The sequence below is a fragment of the Charadrius vociferus genome, unplaced genomic scaffold (genome assembly GCF_000708025.1).
Source record: "Charadrius vociferus isolate BGI_N301 unplaced genomic scaffold, ASM70802v2 scaffold9, whole genome shotgun sequence".
NCBI lineage: Eukaryota > Metazoa > Chordata > Aves > Charadriiformes > Charadriidae > Charadrius > Charadrius vociferus.
In genome coordinates, this window is record NW_009661373.1 from 1,328,045 (window position 1) to 1,342,989 (window position 14,945).

Sequence of the window (14,945 nt, forward strand, 5' to 3'; positions counted from 1 at the left end):
TTTTGAAGGACCATATGACATATACAGGAAAAGACTATATTTTTCTTATTTCTAGTTCAGTGTTTTGACTGTTGAGCACACATAATCATGAGCTCTAATGACCTCTACCTACTCTACCTGGAGCTCAGACTACAGTGTATTTTAGCTATAACTGAGTTAGTTTTGCATGAACTAGCCTTAGGGAAGAAGCAGACTAGTTTGGGCATTTTCTCAGGTTATCACAGACTGACCTACTATTGTAACTGGACAGTAATCACTACCTTAGCTTATCTACAAAAGCTTAGCTAACTTTACTCAGTTACTGTGTTATACAGTGCACACATCCCTGAAGGAATCAGCTGAAAAGGTTAGGAAGGCATAGGTAGAAATCTAGTCTACAAACTAAACCCCAAGTTTACGGACACTGTTGTATTGTCTTTGTTTCCTTTCCTTCATAGGTAGGGTAGCAAAAAAAAATAAAAAACATAACATGTTTTCCTCAGGTCTTCCCCATGCCATGCCTTCTTCATACTGTTCTCTTGCCCGCTGCCACCTGAACTGCCTCTATTACTTCTGGAGATTTCTCCAGTGAGGTTTTCTACAGACAGGCAAATAAATTTATGGACTAATCACTGAAGTCTTATATTCTAAGCATTTCTGGACACAAACCACTTGTTCTCAGCTATGTACAAACATGACACAACGGACTATAACTACGTCTAGATAAATAATCATAATAATAAGCACTGGGAGTGACTACGATAAAGGATGTATAAATTTCTGTCAACAAGGAATTGAATTTTCTGCCTTTAAGAGTAAATGTCACAACTTCTCATCCAGTCCTATGTTTTCAAACTGTGAGTTATGATACCCAAGAGGGTCACAGGAGGATTCAAAGAAGATTATAAAGTGTTTATACTATCTGGGTAGCATTAATTACCCAGCTGTTTCCAGCAATTAAAGGCAGTTAGCTGTTCCCAGGCTAATGGTACACTTGTAGACAATAATTAGAGCAGCTTCTTGGAGCACCTAAGCAGCAGCCCTATGTTTTGAAAGGGAAAGGAGGAAGACGTTTCATCTGGACAATTTATTCTCAAAAATAGAACCTTAAAGGGACTTGTGTTAGCAAAAAACATTTAGGAAATGCTGATCCACTGCTCTAAAAAAGTAATAGTAGTGAAGTTACCTTTCAAAAAAAATATATATTTCAATGTGAAATCCTGGTCTGCTTAGGTCACACAACTAATTTAAAACAGTTTGTAACAGCACTTTTCTTGATGTAAGCACATTCATGATCAGGTCACAAAAGACTCTTTTTGTTTCTCATTTTAGAAAATACTTTATGTAAAGTTTATCCAAAAGATTTTTACAACTTCTGGAAATCCAAACAAGTCTTACCACAGAACCAAGTCTGCTACAGCTGTCTATAAAGTATCATTAAATGAGAGAAACATTTATACATAATTTAGTTTTCTACTTTGTTTTGGTAATGCAATATCTTTTGCCACTTAAATAGGAGGTTACTACTTACAGGACTTTCTGCTATATAAAAATCTGATATCCAATCTCCTATTTAATGTTGGATCTTAAAGTGATATTAAGTTTCAGTATCTAGTCATTTTCCCTCCAGTGCCAGTTACTGTAACAGTCAATAAATGCCCGATACAGTGGCATATGCAGCAAAGGGTTTAAGTGGCATTTGTGTTATTCTTCTATCCTGAAAGGTCAATATTCTCAAAACTTGTTTTGTATTTAGGCATCTGAAAACTGAAGTGCTAGAGGGACTCTCTAGGATTCTAGTTCTCAGCATGCACAGAATCACAGTATTGAATTCAACACATTCAGGTCTAAGTAAATGGTCTTTCACTCTATTGACACAGTAATTAAAAGCATGCTTAATACCTGCCAATAACAGGCAATAGCAATTTCATTTAAAATAGTGCTAATGCTGCACAGGTTTTACACAATAAGATACCCATATGTGGTATCTAGGTTAAGTCGTCCCTTCGGTCTGTACTGCATCAATCACGTGCATGTCCTATCTGCCTGACTGATCTACATTGTCTATTCTTGGCTACCTTGATTGAACTGTTGAACTGAAGGCTTATAAAACTATTAGCATTAACAACATTTTCTAGCCCAAATTCTACTCCCTGTCCTCTGTTTCTTTCAGTTTCTGAATGAGTATCTCAAGTCCAGCTTGATAAAACAAATCATTATGTAAAACATATACAGTATACCATTTTCGGCAGAAGAAACAAAAAAAAAAAACAAAACAAGCCAAAACAAAAACTTTTAAGATAAAAGAGGGAATCTGTTATTTGTAAAAGGAGGAATATGGTTAATTTAAATCCAGGAGAGATTTGGGGCAGTAATCTCAGTCTCTAACGGTGATCTGTCACAGGTTGGCAATTATAAATCCCTAAAAAATTATAAATATAATCTTCCACTTACCAGTTACCTGAAGCACTCTTTTTTTTTTTTTTTTTTTTTTTTTTTCCCTCAGGAAGCCTACCATTAAAGAGGTGCTAAAGCAATTTGATGGAAACATCAAATATCTTAGAAGACTGGTTGATTGCTAAATTTATATAGATTCAGAAAAGACTCTGACTGTTCCCTGAAGTTAAAGAGTTTCCCCTGAAGGCACTAGACCTTCACCTATGTCCATTCTGGAGGCCTTTTACAGGCACTATGAATATTACAGTCATATCCCCTTTGACACCTGTAGGGAGAATCCTGGGATACCACCAACCTTCTTCCATATTTACAAAGATTCTTTTAGCACTACGTCCTATACCACACACAGCTGCTGCATCCTTTCATGACCAGCTGTGCCAGGAACTGTGTTAGAATTAAACTAGACCAGATCAAACCTTATATGTTTATGTTCTGTGCCTATGCCAAGGTTCTGCATGATATGTACTACGGTGATTATCAAGTCTGAGTGCAGTGTTAGGTGGATACCACACAATGGCCAAGACAAAACTGGTGTGACAAATGATCAGAGCTTTTGAGTATACAGAGAGGTCTACAAATCTGCCTTCAGTTCTCCACCTTTCAATTAAGGGACCCCACTGTTCTGTTCCTCCCTCCAAACTAATTTAGCACTGAATTCCTTCACTCCAAGATTAGCAGAGGATTGATCCTCTAAGAAACACCACAGTGCACAGTGAGTGCATTACCTAGGAAGGTGACGTTATTGCCTTTATTCAGGGCACAACAAAGTGTGTGGCCCTCACAACAGATCAACTTTCTTTTTGCGTGAGAAAGGAATCTAGCCCTTCAGCAAAAGAAAACGCAAAGAAGGCCCAAATATCAAATAGTGTAGTCCGAGAGGACTGAATAAGGGTTGACAGACCAGTGCTGACTGTAGAAGGAGAGCTGGCTTCTCTGTTGTCAGAGTGCCACTCTGGCAGGGAAAGGTGCATCAGTGCCAGAAGGAGAAAGAAGGTTTCCTTTCAAACAGCTTACTTTGGGCTGATAAATGAACATACCTACTGGATGGTTATAACTCCGTACAGTGTGATGACCTTCACAATAATGGGCAGACGTGATTTCTGTATGAAGTACTTGCTGCTGGCACTGACTAATAGTAGTCTGACTGAAGTGGCATTGATTAGTGGATGTATGGTGATTGTTATACAGATCCTGCAAACTTTTTATGAAATAAATGTCATTTAAGCAAAACTGAAAGCAAATAGTGAGAAAAATAAAACTTTTTAATACCAAATCTAATGCCATGAAAATATTTTCCTCTTTCTCTCCATAAGGGTCAAAGTACAAGTTTTACATGGCTCTGTTTTAACAGAAGGTGAGAACAGGTCTAAAGGCATACACATACATGGAGCTGCAAGTGATGACAACTTTATTAAAAACACTAAAGATTGAACTATTATATTGAATTACCAAAGCCTACAGTTTCTGAGCCTTGGAATGCAATTTTCCCTAAAAATATAAAGAGTAATTAAATGGCAGTTAGTGAAAAATTAGTCCTAGGTAGAATACCGATTCAAAAGGGTTGAAAGAATTTATAGGGTCAGATTTTACTCAGGTGAAGCTTGAGGTAGAGGCTTGAACGACACAGAGAGCAAAATGTGTACTAATTACAGCCAAAGCAAAGACAGTCTTCCAGAAGAGTTTAGTGGGAATTTAATCAAGAAAATGAATAGCAGGTGGGGGGGGGGGAATCTAGAAGAAATTACTGTTTTAATTGAGGAAGCTGCTTGTCCTTTATTCATTTATTTTTACTGTAGTTCTCAGACCTACTCAGACAAAGGCCGTTCCAGTGTTTCATCCTTCCTAATGCCAGCAAGACTAATATTGCTTCTATCCATTCTCAATGTAATGCTCAAATCATATCTGTCAATTTTATTCAAGAAAAAGTATTTCAGCAACATGATACTTGCACCACACCTCTTCCTTAGGGAGCAGGAGTCTCTATGGATTTCATAGCATGTTAGCATTAGTCTGTTGGACAGGTTCTCTTCTCTTTCTCTCTTTATAAGCAGCAGTAAGATTTCAGCTTGCCCTAGGGCTACTAAATGAAATGAAAATAAACTTACATTAGGTGTTCAAATTCAGTAAGAAGAAGTAGTGTCAAGTCAGAAAATAATGCCAATTTGCTGTGTGAGGCATCATTCAGAAAAAAAAAAAACAAAACAAAAAACAAACCCACAACTCTAGATCCAGATTTTTAATTATACTCTAAACACTTTTCCACTGTGGCTGGCTTTATGTCCTCTTAAAATACCTTGTCTTCGTAATAATAATAATAATAATTAATAATAATAATGATACCACCTCACACACTGTTTGCTAATACACAAAACCAGACTCAAATACAGTTTTCCAGCTTTTGTAACACTCTAGCTTAAATAAATGGACTAGCATGCCATGTTTTTGAGTGAAATGTGTAACAATCAGATGCATACTTTGTATCAAGGATATCTCGTTATTGATGAGGTTAAAAAATATATCTTGAGGAATGTAAAAATCTATATTTAGGCTTTCTGAATATAAAATATATAATCAATAAAGCTCTAAAAATAGGAATAAGTGGTTTTAAGACACCTTCTCACCATTGCTGAGGCCAACCATCAGCAGAGACATTCTTTAATTAATAATTTTTAATTTTATTAAAAAAAAACCCCACAGTTATTTGTTTTATAATTTTGAGTAGCTATATTTACCAGTTCTGCTACGATAATCACGGATGAAAGAATTTCATGTCAATGTTATTTTTTTCCTTGGGCATACCTTCTCTTCACAGTACAGGAAAGAAAAGTAAAGCTAGGCCTATGATCTTTGAGGTTTTGCAATCAAAGGGAACATCACACAAACTTAAATACAGTCAGGATCATTAGATCAAAATGACATACTTTGCCATGTTATTCATAAACATGTTACTCAATGAAATGTCTTTATTAGGTCAAAAAAGGAAATTTAAAAGTAGGCTTTTCAGCAATAGAACCCTCTAAGAGTGAAATTTTCAAAATAACTAAAAAATTTTGGAACTTCATTTCTATTGACAAATAATGGAAAAAAATCATAGGAATAGCTAAAGTGATTAAGTTACGACCGGTTCTCCTGTTCATTCTATGAACAGGATGGTTCTGTCTTACCACAATGGAACATTTTGTGATTATTTGGAAAACTGCAACAGAAACTGACCAGTAGTTTATATCCTTCATACTTTTGTATTTCACTTCTGTACAGCACATTTAAAATTAATGCAGTGCGAATTCACATATAAACTGTGTACTGTGTTCCGAACTAGACTGAGGTAATATTTACACTATGAAGTTGTATATGCATACAGTAGATGAGGAAATATTGGTTTACCTATAATGATTTAAAAACTCAAGACAGCTGACTTTTAGTCTTTCACTGACGGTGTCTAAGAAACATTTTGGAGAAGGTAGGTTCTCACAGAAGTTAAATCTAATAAAGACAGCTGTCATCTCCCAAATAGGTAATTGGTACATGTGTCAGTCAGAATTGTGGAATAAGCCTAATTAAACATGATTTAAAGAAGACTTTTTTTCCCTTTCTTCATCAACAAATTATTCTAACACAAATATAGGCATCAGGATCTCTTTGCACTTTCTGCTAAACAGGAACAGAATCAAAATATTAATCAGAGTGGATCAATGACCTTAATTACGCAACAAACCAATTTTTCTTAAGGAAAAGAAAATAAACACAATCAGGGTTTTTTTATACTTACCCTAAACTTTGTCAACTCAGAAGATTTCAGCTGTATCATAATATGTAGATAGATAGATAATGGTCCTCTGAAGTACTAGAAGGCTCTGCTATTGCAATTATACCAAAAATAGAGAAAAATAAATATTATGCTTCATCTGATAAAGGAATATTCATTGTGTAAAAAGAATTGCTGAAAATCAAAGCTTTAACATTTATTCTTCTATTGGAGAAGAAGTTCACAAAGATAAAGCACATTTCTTATATGTAGTAACATTTTAATTTGATTCTCTTGTACATGTTTTTCCAGGATAGATCATAATTGCTTATAATTGCAAGACTACAGAGACTTGATTATTATATAATTTATAACTCTTTTCTCAACTTGGATATAAAAACACTTCAAAGGGAAAAAAAAAACAAACAAAAACAACAACAAAATTCTTTGGAATGTTCCATGCTGCCAGGATTCTGTTTCCATTGTAGAGAATTGCAAAAAAGTTATGTAAACTCTAAGGGTGGCAGTTTAGACCAATACTTACCAATGCTTACCATCTGCAAACCTCCTATTTTTTTTTTTTTTTTTAGTCATTATCTTGCATCAAATTCTCTTTCATTCACATAGTATTTTATTTAACTTCCTCATCGGTGTCATAAGGTTACATAAGACAATTTTGTTTAACAAGGCACAAGCTTATATGAAGAGGGTAAGGTGATTTTGAACTATGCTGTGTATGCTAGACTATTTCCATGTGGATAATGCCAACTTAGTGTAAGCCAAAGACCACATATAAATCCAGGCTTATCTAGTACTCCTGCATTTAAAATTTAAATTGGAATTGCTCTAGAATACCATCACAGTGGGAAAACTCAGTCACAGTTTTTGGTCAGTTGACCTTGGTTGGCTGCCAAGTGCCCACCGAGCCTCTGTGTCACTTCCCTTCCTGAGCAGGACAGGTGGGAATAATATACAATGAAAGGCTCATGGGTCACAATAAGGACAGGACATCACTCAGAAAATACCATCCCAGGCAAAACAGGCTCAGTTTGGGAAATTAATTTAATTTATTGACAATCAAATCAGAGTAGGATAATGAGAAATAAGGAAAAATCTCAAATAAACTTTTCCCCACCCCTCCCTTCTTCCTGGGCTTGACTTCACTCCCAAGTGGTGCAGAGGTTCAGGGAATAGGGTTGCAGTCAGTTTATCACGCATTGTCTCTGCTGCTCCTCCCTCCTCATGCTCCTCCCCTGCTTCAGCGTGGAGTCCTACCCATGGGAGACAGTCAGTCCTTCACAAACTTCTCTGATGTGGGTCCTTCCCATGGGGTGCAGTCCTTCAGGAACTCCAGTGTGGGTCCCTCACCAGGAGCCTGCTCCAGTGCAGGCTTCCCATGGGGTCACAGCCTCTTTTGGGTGCATCCACCTGCTCCAGTGTGGGGTCCTCCATGGGCTGCAGAGTGGATATTTTCTCCACTGTGGTCCTCCATGGGCTGCAGAGGGACAGTCTGCTTTGCTATGGTCTTCCCCACAGGCTCCAGGGGAATTTCTACTGCAGCACCAGGAGTACCTCTTCTCCCTCCTTATTCACTGACCTTGGTGTCTGCAGGGCTGTTCCTCTTGCATATTCTCACTCCTCTTGCTGTTGTTGTGCAGCATTTTTTACCCTTTCTTAAATATGAGCTGTTTGAGTTAGCTTTAGACAGCAGCAGGTCTGTCTTGGGGCCAGCTGGCACTGGCTCTGTCAGACATGGGGGCAATTTCTGATTTCTTCTCACAGAATACACCCCTGTAGCCCCTCCACTACCAAAACCTTGCCATGTAAAGCCAATACGTTGTTATTTCTTTAGCGTACAGCCTAACACTCTTTTCTTTTTTTTTTTTTCCCTTTTGGAACAATCAATACAAAAATGTCCAGTGCACAGCTTTTGCACACCAGCTGAAGTCATAAACTTAGCACAATGCAGCTGTCTTGAACAAGAGCTACTGAACTACAAACAGCCTGAAACATAACATAAAAGGTATGAGTTATAAGTTTAATCACGCTTAAGGCCATATTTAACTTCACTGTGTGGATAAAGTTATGTGGTCATTAAGGACCTTTCATGATCATATTAATACAATAGCAGGCCTATGCCTGAGCTTTAGTTTTCTTTTAAGTCCCCACAAGTCACTGTAGTGCAGTCCACCAGTTCAGTGTAGAATGCATACCCAGCAGCTGAAGAGTAAGAATACTAGAAACATGATGAAAAATCATTTCATATGTTATTCTACATGGAAAATTAGGTCCAATATCTAGTCTTTACTGCTTGGTTCCTAGACAGAAGCTGTCACTTTGAAGTTTAGCAAAAGTGATGTCATTTCTTTCATTGTTTGTCAGCTTGAATTACTTTTGCACACATTTTTTTTTCTTCATGATGTTGTTACAAGCATTCGTTGTGTCACACTGTCTTGAAATACCATCATGTTAGTACTTTCCAACAAGAAGATATTTATGATATGACAAAAGAACATAAAGACGGTATCAAAAAGCTTTCAATACCATACTGAAATGCACCATTTCTCTTTAAATCTGGCAATACTTTTTGGTTTTTTTTCCTCTGTGTGTGTGTGTTGCTTTATACTATAGGCTATAGAATTGTTGTACTTCCTTTGACTGCCACATGATTTATGATCCAAATCTTTCAAGATTATAAAAAGAATCTGTTTCACAGGTGCTTTTAGTTTTAACAAAAACTGAGTGGGAAGAAAGTTTGGGTCAATCACTGCACAGACTATCAGAAGAATCTATATAAACTGACACAGACAGCTCTATACGTGATGGTCTGCAAGGAAGTTATAAACTTACTTTGAAGAGTTGACAGAAGACCAGAAAGATTTTCTTCTTTTTTTTTTTTTTTTCTTTGAGGTTTTTTTTCGTACCATATACAGTTACAATTACCTGTCTAAAAAGGTATAGAAAAATGTCCTTCGAAATGTTAACCCAGAAGTCTGAAATAGACTTTATGCCAATACTGAAATATTGTATCAACCTTCAAAGTATGAAGGTATGAAACATTACGCTAAACCAATCCAAAACGCTCATGAAATTTATATGTAAACTGAAAATGGAAAGCTTGTTCTATCACACAAGGAAAATCCATGAATAAAAAGAAAATATTTCTACTCCTATTGTAATCAGTAATCATAGTGATACTGAAAGATACTTTAAGGCAGAATTTGGGTGTTTATTTTGTGGGGTTTTTTGTTTTTTTTTTTTCAGTCAAAGTCTTCCATGGAAGGAAGGAAGGACGGAGGAAGGACAGTAATTTAAATATTAAATCATACTAAACATGGGGAATTTATGCTGGAAGGAAGCCTTATTGAACGCTGTGAACATGTGAGAACACTGCATCTTAAAGAAAGACCTGGTATAATCACATTTAATAATTATTTTCTGGCTATATCTGACTCCTGAAAGGATTATATTTCCTAATTTTCTGTAGTGTGTTGAAGTCTCTGTTCCTTGGCTTACTTAGCAGCAGGAGTTGAATATTAGGACTTTGCTCAGTTTTGACCTCACCCTCACAAAACCAGGACATTGTTTGGAGAACTACTACAGCAGCAATCTGGAAATGACCTCTCAATTCTGTTCAGAAAATGTGGACCCCATTTATTTGCGTCCATATTTATAAAGGAGATTGGGGTAACTGTGCAGCCACCTCTGAATATGCAATTATCTCAGTTATCCATCAAAAAGATATTTTGGTAGTATTGTTCTGGATATACTTAATTACTGCAATTTAAAAAAAAAAAAGTCATCTACAGTATCTGCCAGAAAGATTTTTATCTTTTTTTTTTTTTTTTTAAGAACAATGGCATGATACAACACATGAAAAAAAAAAATATGGTAGAACAATTAAATCTTGCTTGTTCAAAAGTAATGACATGCTGGGGTTTGGCATTATAAAAGCTTGAATGATATGACAGCAATAGCTTTCCTAATGGAAGAATCGTATTTTCCATATCTGTGGAGTTCCTTAGTGTCAGTCATATACAAAATAGGAATGCCAGCTGTTCCATGACATTTTGATACAACTTAGCCAAGATGTTACTTGAAGCACCTTTAAAAGAACAAAGGTCTAAAAACCTGTCATAAGAGCAATAAAAAACCCCAAAATTACTAAGGATCCTTAAATTCCATACCTTAATGAAATGAAACTAGAGTGTGTTTAATTAAAAAAGACTTCATAACTAGAAAAGAGTGAAAAACTCGAATTGTAAAATAGATGTTCGGTGAAGAAACAAAGAAGCATCCTTGTTATCTAGTTCAGCTCAGTAGCTTTCTTCTCACAGAAGTAACTTCTGTGAGAAGTATGTTACTTCTCATAGAGGTAACTGTGGTACAAACACCACAGTTTTCTTACTAGACCCAGCTGTGACGTTATAGGCAAGCATTGCTTCCTCAGGTAAGGTAAGCTGCATTTACCAGCCTCTTAGGGAGTTCAAAGACACTGTACCCACCTGTGGGAGCGATCTTTGGATGAAGCCTTATTGTCACTGAAATAGGTCACGAAATTCTGTTTGACTCCAGTAGGACAAAGATTTGCATATCTCTGGGACTCCCTTTCATTTTGTGCATCCTGGCTCCTGAGTGTACTGTCCTGAGTTTGGGTTTGGGTTCTTTTGGCAGGGGAGGATAAGGGAATTATGGCTGCTTAAAACAAAATTTTTAGGCTTCTAGATCTTCACAAGGATATGACTAGGGTTCAAACGCAAATACATAAGGAAGAAGAGTCTGAATACAAACGTGCACCTGAACTATCTCTCTTGTTCCAGCCTGCAGTCTCCCAGTCTAAGCACAGGTCATCAGGCTGTATTAAAGCTATGCTCCATTCTGTTTCTGTTACCAAAGTTGGTTTTCACAGAGTCAGTTTGATCTCTTTTATTTGCACAGTGTAAATAAACTATGTGATGCTCTCCTTTTATTTTGCACGTGGAAAAATCTGAGTACAGTTCCACGTCCTTCTGGTTTGAAAGTTGTGGGGGCAGTCCATTCCAATCTCTCAGCGCTTGTGGTGAAGACAGGTTATAAGTATTTGTGAGAGGAGGGGCTTCAAACATATTTTCATTGAAAATAGTTCCTGTTCTATCTGATGATTTTGTGGATTTATTTTTATAAATTTCAATTTAGCTGCTTAACTCCCTTTGCTATAATTAGGAGTGAGAAGATCTGACTCAGGGCCATGTTTTACATAAGACAGAAAAAAGCTTGAACCGAAGTTTAAGTCCTTTAATGAGACTTCACTAAGGAATCAGCACATAGGAGTCTGTTGCTTGGAAAGTACAGAGAAGTACAAAGTGCCAAAATGCTGTAATAGTATGTGATACTTCTTTTAATATCTCTGTAAAATCAACAGGTATTTTTGGCATAGACAGTTCTTCAGAGAGGAGAAAAAAATGCATTTTATTTGGTGCCTTTATTTTAAACTTTTATACTTACTGTACCCTTTCCTAGTAATTACACAAATATTTTAGTTTGTGCCTAATTTTAAACCATGACATTTTTGTGATTTTGTAGGAATAAAATATATCACTGTTGTAACTTCAAAAAATAACAGCAATATGTAAAAATTAATACTAAATAATGTGTGTTCTATCAACTCACAACTTTCTCAATGTATTTAGAGGCATACAAAGAACCTCTTAAAGAGAAAAGATGAATTGCAAAAGTAAAATAAAATTCTTAAAATAAATATTTTTTCCTAGTTTTTGTTTCTTCTTGAGTTAACGTCATGAGTCTTATACTAAAATCAGAACATCTTTTTAAGTATATGGCAGTAAAACAGATGGAACTATTTTGACCCATCTGCTTCTGTTGAGTATCTATCTACAGCAGCAAAGGAAGACAAGACAGTAGCTTTGCCTTCAGGAGAAGAAGCCGCCTGTACATCTAAAATAGTGACAGCAGTCAGCTAGACTGTAGCTGCTTCTTATACAACTCTTGTTCTGTTCTTGCTCTGCAGTCTCATAAAGTGAAGATTTGTTCCTCTGCAACAATATTAGACAATGATAAAGAGTTCAGTGTCCTTATCAGCTCCTTCCAGCACTTGAGTAAGGTGTCGAAAGCCTAATAAATGGCCACCAAGATGCTTTGGTAAATATAAAAATAAGCTGTTATTGAGTCATTTTTATAATTCCAAACTATTCAAGTGAAGGTAAAAAAGATAACATGATTTTTTTTTTTTTTAATATTATTTGCTTATTTGTTTGTTTTGGTGGTGGGGTTTTTTAATGCTCAAAGTCAGCATAACTTGCTCTTTGGTTTCTGGAAATCATGTCTCATCCTTGCTTGCATGCCACAGCTTCGCATAACTTTTTTTGGGTATCACCAGTCAACTAAGACTGGTAGATAGAACGGCTGATGTTCAGGTGTCTTGCTTTTTATCTGTTCAACTATCCATTACAGATTACAGATACAAATGGAGCTAATGTGCTAAGTGCACCTCCAGAATAGAATGCATGAGGGAGCCAGACATGCAGAAGAAAACAGAGTATGTCATTCTTCTTCAGCCCCCTGCATGACAAGAGGTGGCAGACAACAGAGTAAAGTTGTGTCAGCTGAAAAATATTGTGGAGACATACCAGTACCATAATCTGAGCTGGCTGAAACTGGGCTTCATCCTTTACCAGTTTATATTTAAATGTCAGAATAGAGACAAACATACAATGTGTTTTGCCATATGGCAGCAAACTTCCCAGTGTACTTCTAAATTATTTTAGAATTCCTTCATCTGCTTCCTTTGAACTTTATTGTTGTTGATTTGTCTTTCCATTTTATTGCTTTCATTTTCTTTTTCCCTTCTTTTTCTTTTCTTCTGTAGCATGTTTTATTTTCCTCCCACATCTTTTGGGGAGGTCTATCTTGTTAAATAATAGAGGCTGAACAGTGCAGACTTAATTGCCCATGCTGCTTCAGTGGCTCCATTTTGAACCTGTCCAAAAATCCCTCTCTGAGAGAAATCTGATATAAAGTAGACTAGCCCTAAGCAGTGTGCATATGGGCCAGTTGGTGGCACTTGATTTTAAACAAGGAGTCAGTGCTTGGCTGTCTTATTTGGGAATAAAAGCATAGTCTTTCAGAACACATTTACTGAGTTGAATTCTTTGGTTTCAGGGAATCTTCATTTACATTCCTTTTCAAGATAGTTATTTCTCCCTGTTAAACCTTCCTTTATCTCTTGTCTATTTTGCATCACTGCCATCAGAGTGATGACGTACATCAAGTCTATCAGCCTTTCTCTTATCTTCTTTTTCTAACTGTATTTCCCTAGCTTTCTATTGGGCTTTTCTAATCATCTCTTTCCGCATTCTTATCTCCTTATCTACAATCTCTCCTACACTATTATGTATTCTTTCCTCATAAACTATTCCCCCCTATTTTTAGGTTTGATCCTGCGTATTGACAATAAGGAAAAAAATCGCAGTCACTTCACTGATGAAATATAAAATAACAATCTGTCCTTGCACTGCAGTTCCACCGGTACATTAAAAGATGGTGATGAATAATGTCTTTGCTGGCCTGTCTCCAATGCAGAAAGATTACTGGGTAAGAACAGAAATGGCTGAATAGAGAAAAGATGGCAGAGACAGGCCTAAACAAAATGTTTAACAAACTGACTCTAGTATTCTTCCTGACAGTCCCAGAAGAGGGAATAAAGCTTTGAGTTTTAATGCCTACAAGAGTTAATGTAATTAATGCTCTAGTCACTGATGCTTGTAAGAGTTCATTATGTGGCAACAAGAGAATTTATTTATTTATAAGAGAGACAAGATCAGAAAATGTCCTTCCTGAGTGCTTGGGAATTTAACCCTGACTATCTTATTATTGTTTAAAGGTCTTACAAGTGTTTGACCTTGCATAGAAACAAAACAGCTCTAATTTCCTTATTCAATTTTACTACAAAAAATAAGCATTTAGCAAAAAGAAATTTTACTGATTGTGTTGCAGTCTAATTTTGACACCAATTAAATTAATTCTTGAGGAATTTTGGATGGAGAGTATGTAGAAGCAATTATCAAAAAAAAAAAAAAATCACAACTGAAGAGATACATGAAATGTATGTATGTGGTTTTATGTTTGTATAAATCAGTACATATACTGATGTATATATAACAGACAGTATAAGTAAGTATATAATATAAGATGGAGGTTTAGCACAAATCTTATCTTAGATGGAAGACAGGCATTCAAAATTTTATTGCCTTTATTTGTTGTGGTTTTAATGCCAATAGCTGTGCCTTCTAGCATTTCATTATTTACATTTAAATAGAGTTTGTGTGTCACTGAAGCATGGACAAACATTTAAACAGGTTTGAAAAAGGGGGTTTCCCCATGGCATTATTTTGCTGATATGTTAAACAACATAGTATCTGAAGGCCAAGTTCAAATTTCTCTGAATAGCTATATGCTGACCTCTAGGCTGACAGTATATTAATTCCATTCCCTGCTTCTTTAGGATGGCACACCAAACAAAACACTAAGATTTGTAAAACATGTAATGCACAAGAAATAGGAACTATAAAGATTTTTTATGCCATATTTAGATTTTTTAACTGTCCATAGAAAATGCAGAGCAAAATGAATTTACTTTTTTAAGCCTTCAGTTAAAGCAACAATATAGATTTTTCATGATTGCTAAATACGAAGGACAGAAATTGCAATATGCTTTACTAGACCATGCAAGATTTTTTTTACCAGCTGCGTAAGTAAATTGGTTACT